Source organism: Triticum aestivum, chromosome 5A, assembly GCF_018294505.1.
Source record: "Triticum aestivum cultivar Chinese Spring chromosome 5A, IWGSC CS RefSeq v2.1, whole genome shotgun sequence".
Taxonomy (NCBI): domain Eukaryota; kingdom Viridiplantae; phylum Streptophyta; class Magnoliopsida; order Poales; family Poaceae; genus Triticum; species Triticum aestivum.
Genome location: NC_057806.1, coordinates 564,191,207 through 564,201,847, shown reverse-complemented (window position 1 = coordinate 564,201,847; position 10,641 = coordinate 564,191,207).

The following is a 10,641-nucleotide window of genomic DNA, read 5'->3' as shown; positions in this document are numbered from 1 at the left end:
GATGCTCAATGTTCAAGTAGCTTAATCCAGGTTTTCTATTGAAAAACACCTTTCAAATAACCCTATATGCTTTCTAGAAATTCTACATCATTTCTGATCATCAATATGTCAACAACATATACTCATCAGAAATTCTATAGTGCTCCCACTCACTTCTTTGGAAATACAAGTTTCTCATAAACTTTGTACAAACCCAAAATCTTTGATCATCATCAAAGTATTCATTCCAACTCCGAGATGCTCACTCCAGTCCTTAAAAGGATCGCTGGAGCTAGCATACCTTTTAGCATCCTTAGGATCGACAAAACTTTTCTGATTGTATTGCATACAACCTTTCCTTACGAAAACTAGTAAGGAAACTTGTCTTGACATCCATCTGCCAGATTTCATAAATGCAGCTAATGCTAACATGATTCCGACGGACTTTAAGCATCGCTACGGATGAGAAAAACTCATCGTAGTCAACTCCTTGAACTTGTGAAAAACTTTTCGCCACAAGTCGAGCTTCATGGATGGTGACATTACCATCCGCGTCCGTCTTCTTCTTAAAAGATCCATTTATCTCAATGGATTGCCGATCATCGGGCAAGTCCATCAAAGTCCATGCTTTGTTCTGATATATGGATACTATCTCGGATTTCATGGCTTCTAACCATTTGTCGGAATTTGGGCCCACCATCGCTTCTCCATAGCTCGTAAGTTCATTGTTGTCTAGCAACATGACTTTTAAGACAGGATCACCGTACCACTCCGAAGTAGTACGTGTCCTTGTCATCCTACGAGGTTTGGTAGTGACTCGATCCGAAGTTTCATGATCACTATCATAAGCTTCCACTTCAGTTGGTGTACGTGCCACAGGAATAACTTCCTGTGCCCTGCTACATACTTGTTGAAGTGACGGTTCAATAACCTCATCAAGTCTCCACCATCCTCCCACTCAATTTTTCGAGAGAAACCTTTCCTCGAGAAAGGACCCGATTCTCGAAACAATCCCTTATTGCTTTCGGATCTGAGACAGGAGGTATACCCAACTGTTTTGGGTTTCCTATGAAGATGCATTTTATCCGCTTTGGGTTCGAGCTTATCAACCTGAAACTTTTTCATATAAGCGTCGCAGCCCCAAACTTTTAAGAAACGACAACTTAGGTTTCTCTAAACCATAATTCATACGGTGTCATCTCAACGGAATTACGTGGTGCCCTATTTAAAGTGAATGTGGTTGTCTCTAATGCCTAACCCATGAACGATAGTGGTAATTTGATAAGAGACATCATGGTATGCATCATATCCAATAGGGTGCAGTTATGATGTTCGGACACACCATCACACTATGGTGTTCCAGGCGGTATTAATTGTGAAACAATTTCCACAATGTCTTAATTGTGTGCCAAAACTCGTAACTCAGATATTCATCTCTATGATCATATCATAGACATTTTATCCTCTTGTCACAATGATCTTCTACTTCACTCTGAAATTACTTGAACCATTCAATAATTCAGACTTGTGTTTCATCAAGTAAATATTCTTAACATCTACTCGAATCATCTGTGAAGTAAGAACATAACGATATTCATTGCATGCCTCAGCACTTATTGGACTGCACACATCAAAATGTGTTACTTCCAACAAGTTGCTATCTTGTTCCATCTTACTGAAACCGAGGCTTTTCAGTCATCTTGCCCATGTGGTATGATTTGCATATCTCAAGTAATTCAAAATCAAGTGAGTTCAAACGGTCCATTTGCATGGAGTTTCTTCATGCATATATACCAATAGACATGGTTCGCATGTCTCAAACTTTTCAAAAACGAGTGAGTCCAAAGATCCATCAACATGGAGCTTCTTCATGCGTTTTATACCAATATGACTTACACAGCAGTGCCACAAGTAGGTGGTACTATCATTACTATCTTTTGGCATGAACATGTGTATCACTACGATCGAGATTTAATAAACCATTCATTTTAGGTGTAAGACCATTGAAGGTATTATTCAAATAAACAGAGTAACCATTATTCTCCTTAAATGAATAACCGTATTGCGATAGACATAATCCAATCATGTCTATGCTCAACGCAAACACCAAATAACAATTATTTAGGTTTAACACCAATCTCTTTGGTAGAGGGAGCGTGCGATGCTTGATCATATCAAGCTTGGAAAAACTTCCAACACATATCGTCAGCTCACCTTTAGCTAGTCTCCGTTTATTCCGTAGCCTTTATTTCGAGTTACTAACACTTAGCAACCGAACCGGTATCTAATACCCTGGTGCTACTAGGAGTACTAGTAAAGTACACATTAACATAATGTATATCCAATATACTTCTATCGACTTTGCCAGCCTTCTCATCTACCAAGTATCTAGGGTAATCCTGCTCCAGTGGTTGTTCCCCTTATTACAGAAGCACTTAGTCTCGGGTTTGGGTTCAACCTCGGGTTTCTTCATTGGTGCAGCAGCTGATTTGCCATTTCATGAAGTATCCCTTTGTTCCCTTGCCCTTCTTGAAACTAGTGGTTTCACCAACCATCAACAATTGATGCTCCTTCTTGATTTCTACTTTCGCGGTGTCAAACATCGTGAATACCTCAAGGATCATCTTATCTATCCCTGATATGTTATAGTTCATCACGAAGCTCTAGCAGCTTGGTGGCAATGACTTTGGAGAAACATCATTATCTCATCTGGAAGATCAACTCCCACTCGATTCAAGTGATTGTTGTACTCAGACAATCTAAGCACAAGCTCAACGATTGAGCTTTTCTCCCTTAGTTTGCAGGCTAAGAAAATCGTCGGAGGTCTCATACCTCTTGACGTGGGCACGAGCTTGAAATCCCAATTTCAGCCCTCGAAACATCTCATATGTTCCGCGACGTTTCGAAAACGTCTTTGGTGCCTCTACTTAAACCATTTAACTGAACTATCATGTAGTTATCAAAACGTGTATGTTCGATGTTCGAAACATCCACAAACGACGTTTGGGGTTCAGCACATTGAGCGGTGCATTAAGGACATGAGCTTTCTACTGATCGCATAATCGCTACTATCAACTTTCAACTATATTTTCTCTAGGAACATATCTAAACAGTAGAACTATAGCGCGAGCTACGACATAATTTGCAAAAGGTCTTTTGACTATGTTCAGGATAATTAAGTTCATCTTATGAACTCCCACTCAGATAGACATCCCTCTAGTCATCTAAGTGATTACATGATCCGAGTCAACTAGGCCGTGTCCGATCATCACGTGAGACGGACTAGTTAACGTCGGTGAACATCTTCATGTTGATCGTATCTACTATACGACTCATGCTCGACCTTTCGGTCTCCGTGTTCCGAGGCCATGTCTGTACATGCTAGGCTCGTCAAGTTAACCCTAAGTGTTTTTGCTGTGTAAAACTGTCTTACACCCGTTGTATGTGAACGTAAGGATCTATCACACCCGATCATCACGTGGTGCTTCGAAACGACGAACTGTAGCAACGGTGCACAGTTAGGGGAGAACACTTCTTGAAATTTTAATGAGGGATCATCTTATTTACTACCGTCGTTCTAAGCAAATAAGATGCATAAACATAATAAACATCACATGCAATTATATAGTTGTGACATGATATGGCCAATATCATATAGCTCCATTGATCTCCATCTTCGGGGCTCCATGATCATCTTGTCACCGGCATGACACCATGATCTCCATCATCATGATCTCCATCATCGTGTCTTCATGAAGTTGTCACGCCAACGACTACTTCTACTTCTATGACTAACGCGTTTAGCAATAAAGTAAAGTAGTTTACATGGCGTTCTTCAATGACACGCAGGTCATACAAAAAATAAAGACAACTCCTATGGCTCCTGCCGGTTGTCATACTCATCGACATGCAAGTCGTGAATCCTATTACAAGAACATGATCAATCTCATACATCACATATATCATTCATCACATCCTTTGGCCATATCACATCACATAGCATACCCTGCAAAAACAAGTTAGACGTCCTCTAATTGTTGTTGCATGTTTTACGTGGCTGCTATGGGTTTCTAGCAAGAACGTTTCTTACCTACGCATGAACCACAACGTGATATGCCAATTGCTATTTACCCTTCATAAGGACCCTTTTCATCGAATCCGATCCGACTAAAGTGGGAGAGACAGACACCCGCCAGCCACCTTATGCAACTAGTGCATGTTTGTCGGTGGAACCGGTCTCACGTAAGCGTACGTGTAAGGTTGGTCCGGGCCGCTTCATCCCACGATGCCGCCGAATCAAGATAAGACTAGTAACGGCAAGCATATTGAACAATATCGACGCCCACAACTACTTTGTGTTCTACTCGTGCAAAGAATCTACGCAATAGACCTAGCTCATGATGCCACTGTTGGGGAACGTAGCAGAAATTCAAAAATTTCCTACGCAACACCAAGATCTATCTATGGAGAGACCAGCAACGAGTAGAAGGAGGAGTGCATCTACATACCCTTGTAGATCGCTAAGCGGAAGCGTTCAAGTGAACGGGGTTGATGGAGTCGTACTCGTCGTGATTCAGATCACCGATGATCCTAGTGCCGAACGGACGGCACCTCCGCGTTCAACACACGTACAGCTCGACGACGTCTCCCACGCCTTGATCCAGCAAGGAGAGAGGGAGAGGTTGAGGAAGACTCCATCCAGCAGCAGCACAACGGCGTGGTGGTGATGGAGGAGCGTGGCAATCCTGCAGGGCTTCGCCGAGCACCTACGGGAGAGGAGATGTGTCACGGGAGGGAGAGGGAGGCAACCAAAGGCCTTAGGTCTGATTGCTCCTCCTTTCCCCACTATATATAGGGCCAAGGGAGAGGGGGAGGGCGCAGCCTTGCCCCCTCCTCCAAGGAAGGGGTGCGGCTAAGGATGGGGAGGAGTCCATCCTCCCCAAGGCACCTCGGAGGTGCCTTCCCCTTTAGGACTCTTCCCTCTCCAAGTTTCCTTGCGCATGGGCCTCTTGGGGCTGGTGCCCTTGGCCCATGTAGGCCAAGGCGCACCCCCTACAGCCCATGTGGCCCCCCGGGGCAGGTGGCCCCACCCGGTGGGCCCCCGGGACCCTTCCGGTGGTCCCGGTACAATACCGATGACCCCGAAACTTGTCCCGATGGCCGAAACAGGACTTCCTATATATAAATCTTTACCTCCGGACCATTCCGGAACTCCTCGTGACGTCCGGGATCTCATCCGGGACTCCGAACAACATTCGGTAACCACATACAAGCTTCCTTTATAACCCTAGCGTCATCGAACCTTAAGTGTGTAGACCCTACGGGTTCGGGAGACATGCAGACATGACCGAGATGTTCTCCGGTCAATAACCAACAGCGGGATCTGGATACCCATGATGGCTCCCACATGTTCCACGATGATCTCATCGGATGAAACACGATGTCAAGGACTTAATCAATCCCGTATTCAATTCCCTTTGTCTAGCGGTATTTTACTTGCCCGAGATTCGATCGTCGGTATCCAATACCTTGTTCAATCTCGTTATCGGCAAGTCACTTTACTCGTTCCGTAACACATCATCCCGTGATCAAATCCTTGGTCACATTGCGCATATGATGATGTCCTACCGAGTGGGCCCAGAGATACCTCTCCGTTTTCACGGAGTGACAAATCCCAGTCTCGATCCGCATAAAACAATAGATACTTTCGGAGATACCTGTAGTGCACCTTTATAGTCACCCAGTTACGTTGTGACGTTTGATACACCCAAAGCACTCCTACGGTATCCAGGAGTTACACGATCTCATGGTCAAAGGAAGAGATACTTGACATTGGCAAAGTTCTAGCAAACGAACTACACGATCTTTGTGCTAGTCTTAGGATTGGGTCTTGTCCATCACATCATTCTCCTAATGATGTGATCCCGTTATCAACGACATCCAATGTCCATAGCCAGGAAACCATGACTATCTGTTGATCACAACGAGCTAGTCAACTAGAGGCTCACTAGGGACATATTGTGGTCTATGTATTCACACGTGTATTACGATTTCCGGATAATACAGTTATAGCATGAATAAAAGACAATTATCATGAACAAGGAAATATAATAATAACACTTTTATTATTGCCTCTAGGGCATATTTCCAACAGCCCCTCCTCCCTCTGCGCCGCCGTGACCTCCTCCTCCTTGCTGGGCTCGGTACCGGCCTCCTCCTTCGTCCTCCCTCTCCACTCGCCGCTGGCCGGCCCCTCCTCGCTCCGCCTTCCTCCTCCGTCCTCCCTTCACTGGCCGCCGGCCGGCCCCTTCTCGCTCCGCCTTCCTCCTCCGTCCTCCCTCCACTGGCCGTCGGCCGGCCCCTCCTCCTCCTTGCTGGACTCGGTACCGGCCTCCTCCTCCGTCCTCCCTACATTTTGATTTAGTTGATTTAGTTGATTTAGAACATTTTGATTTAGTTGATTTAGAACATTTTGATTTAGTTGATTTAGTAGGCTAGTTCATTTAGTTGATTTAGAACATTTTGATTTAGTTGATTTAGTAGGCTAGTTCATTTAGTTGATTTAGAACATTTTGATTTAGTAGGCTAGTTCATTTAGTTGATTTAGAACATTTTGATTTAGTTAATTTAGTAGGCTAGTTCATTTAGTTGATTTAGTATGCACCATTTTCATTTAGTTGATTTAGAACATTTTCATTTAGTTGATTTAGTTACTTTTTGGCAAAATGTAGGTGGTACCTTGTCATCTAATATGATACTAGATCTTAGGATTATAATTGTCCATCAAATTGCTTCTCGCGGAAGAACCAAAAATATCTCATGCTACTGTGTTTCTTTCCTATGAAGTGGATCGTTAATCCTTTGCTTATATTGTTTTAGGAAAAATGGCGCCACCACCACCACCACTATGTCGACTGTGCAAGTTAAGGTGCGCCAGCAGCCTTGCAACTGGCAAGCTGTTCGATATCTACTTCCAGCCGGGTTTTTGTCATGCGGTGATAAGAAATTAGATGAAATGTAATAACTATTTTATTTTTAGTGTTGGCATTACTGCATTGTATCATTTTGCTTATTTTACACAGATCGTCCCATGCAATGTGAGGTTGAAATTCAGCAAGCTGACAGGAGACACTGTGACATTTGAGGCTCCTGGGGGGCCGTACACTATGGAGGTCGAGAAAGGACGCAATATTTCGCAGATTGAAGGAGATGGATGGGCCCGTTTCGTCGCTCGCATGCGTCTTACTGGTGGTGAGTTGATCAGCTTTTCCTTCAGAGCAGAAAGACCCAAGCTGGTTGTCATTTATCTCAACCTGGTGGAAGATGATGAAGATAATGAGGACCCACTCGATGAAGATGATGATGACCCACTTCATGAAGCCATCGTAGCTCAAAGAACAAGGTTGAGCGATGAGGGGGTGTCCAACCTGTGGGACATAATTCCGCCACGTGCTGACTTTGTCGGGGTGCCATTCGTGACCCGCCTGACAAATACCATGGTTGATCGACATGATATGGTATGTTATACTTACAAATGCAAATTATCCGATGAAATACTTAGTGTACAGTCCAATGATATGGTATGTTGTGTGGAATCTAGTCGATGATATGTTTTAGTGTAGAGTTCGATCACATGCTTATTAGTGTAGAATCTAAGAAAACTATTAATAGTGTAGATAATCCATATGTACTTATTTGCGAGGCTATTTATTAATTGAAATGTTTTTCTTATTCAGAAATTGGCAAAGAGCATATCTGTGAGTTATGGTATCGAGCCTGATGAAGAAGGCTCGGCTGGACTACGCCTTACTGCAAGGGGCTCCGTCACAACCTGTACTTACCGCGTGGACACGGACGGTCGCACACACTTAAACTCGGTTGGATGGAAGAAATTCCTTGATGGCAAGAATCTTCGTGTTGGACAGGCCATCCTAATTACTATCAGGAACACCAACCGCCTAGGCTTGAGGATGATGATTGTCTTCGATATCATCTAGAACTACATATGTGTGTGTAGCTATATCATCTAGAACTACATATGATGATCATCGTCGATATCATCTAGAACTACATATGATGATCGCCGTTGATATGACCTTGTACTGCTTGAGGATGCATGTTGACTATGCATTAAATTGTTATCTAGTACTCCCTTCGTTCCAAATTACTTGTCGTGGTTTGAACTAAAACCACGACGAGTAATTTGGAACGAAGGGAGTACTACCCAGTAATGGTTTATGAATTTGATATCTACTAGCAGTACCTAGTATCTAGTATCTGAAAGGGAAACTGAAAGGGAAACTGAAAGGGAAAGGGGTACGGGGGAAAATGATGAAAGATATAGCAGTAGCGAGGGACTGCGAAATCGCTACATCTAAGTAATAGTAGCGCGTTCATAAAAAGCGCTGCTGATATCGTCAACTGTAGTAGCGCGGGTAAGGACCACGCTACTACTATAAGTTAGCTGTAGCGCCTTATTAGTAGCGCGGCCATCCGTGCTGCTGCTAGCCTCAAAACCCGCGCTACTACTAAGGTTTTCCCTAGTAGTGGCAATGTGAACAAAGTGATCCAATCATTTTCCATGATGCAATATGATGATGCACAATTTGAACAAAGGCAAAACAAACTCACATAGTCGGACTCCACGGTGCCACTTGGAGGTGCATTGCGTACTTGCTCCAAGCAAGTTGCCCAACGGCTGCACATAGGCTTGATATTCTCCCAACGCCCTTGAAGCGACCGAAATGTGCGTGGAGTCCTATTGGGATGCTTTGCCATAATGCGGAAGTATTGATCTTCGATCCTTTGCCAATATCCTTGGAAGTTTGAGAAGTACCCGTGCATGCATCAAGAGACACCGCACTCCATGCTTGAATCAAAGCTTGATCTTCCAAGATCGTGTAGTTCTTCGATCTTATGCTTTTCCCAGATTTTGCTTGCGATTGCTCAAACGCTTCCGCTTCGATCTCCTCCAATTCGTCCGCACAACCATGATCATCCACACCGCCCTCCGTTTCATTGTAGTCGAATGGTTCGAAAGGGGCTTGATCAATGTCAACCGCGTTCGTGTCCAACAAGTTCACGAACTCGGTTGTTGCATTGTTCGAACCACCGCTATAGCGAACGATAACAAGTCACGCGCTATCGAGAATAATGGCGAAAAATGAAAGGGAATCGCCAAGACCGAAGACGCATACCTTCCGGCCATTTCGTCGAACACCTCGCTTGTGGGAGGAGCGGCACCGTTGAACGGCATCGCCGAAGCACCTCCTTGCGGGGGGGATGGAGCGAGAGGTTGAAGAAGGTGGCTTCTTTGAAGCCGGAACCTTCCTCCGCTTTACGCCCGCGACCTTGCTGACCTTCTCCGCCGCCGGCCGAGATCGCGCTGCCGAGTTGGCGCCCGGAGCACGGGTCATCGCGGCGGGGGCGGCCGGATACCCGCCCTGCACGACCACGTTGCCCTGCCGCTTGCGGGGAGGCGCGGCATGGGCTTGGGCGACGGCGGCGGGGCCAACATGGCCGGCGACGAGATCCGCCCGAGGGGAAGGGGCGTGCGCGACCTCGACGGTGACAGGGAACAGCATGAGGTTGTCCATGGCGGCGAGGGACGGCAGGGGAGGAGCAGCCGGAGCTTGCGGAGTGGGGGCAATGGTGGCGGAGGGTGCGGGGAGCGGGAAGGGCCGCGCGGAAATATCCCTCCCGCCAAATCTCACGCGGGATAGGGGTTGAGCTCGGGTCGGCCTCCCAGCCCGTGAAAATAGAGATTGGGGGAGAAGATTTGCCGCGCCCCGCAAAAAATTTTGTGAGCCGGGGCGGGATGCGGGGTCTGCTCGTGCATATTTTCTGACCCCGACCCGCAATTTGACGGTTATTTTGCAGGCCGGGGCGTTATGCAAGGTCTGCTAGAGTTGCTCTTACCCATACCCAACTCACCAAAAACATTTGGGGGGCAAATGTGTGATCCTCACACATGCTTAGACATTGATTGATACCACGCCCCCTTTTTGAAAATATTTCACTTTATCCTCGATTACCTGAAGGGCTTTTTCGGTTTAGCTATTTTCAATCCTGCGGCGACCAAGAAATAACCATTTCTAAATCACCACCAATGACGCCTCAGTTTGATCCGCACATTGGATGAAATTAGTTTTCCATGTGCAAAGGGGACGAGAAGTTTGCACATTGTGTTTTTTTAAGGGCACTGTAAGGCGCTGACGCGCCGGACGAAAATTTCGGCCGGTCCAGCCCTAGCCGTTAGATGTGAGCCGCCCGTCCGTTGGATCTGGAGCAAAAAAAAAATCACCCCAGTTTCTTTTTCCTCACGCTCGATCCCCCGCTCGGGCTGCGCGGTGCCGCGCCTCCTATCCCTTCTGGTGGCCGTCCTCATCGCCGGTCCCCACCCTCGCCGTCCGTTCCCCGTCGCCGCTTCCAACCCTCGCCGGTCGTCCTCATCGTCGTCGCAACGCATGAAAGAACTGCATCTGCAGTTGCAGCTTGCAGCGGCAACGCTTCTAGCTCCCCCGGTCGTAGCTCCACCGCCGTCCCTCACCGTTGATGCTCGTTGCACGAAATTGCGTCGACGACGGCCACCAGGCCATCAACGGTGATTGCAGCTCCATTGTCTGCTTCAAAAAAAAGGAAAACATTTCACATCAGCGCGCC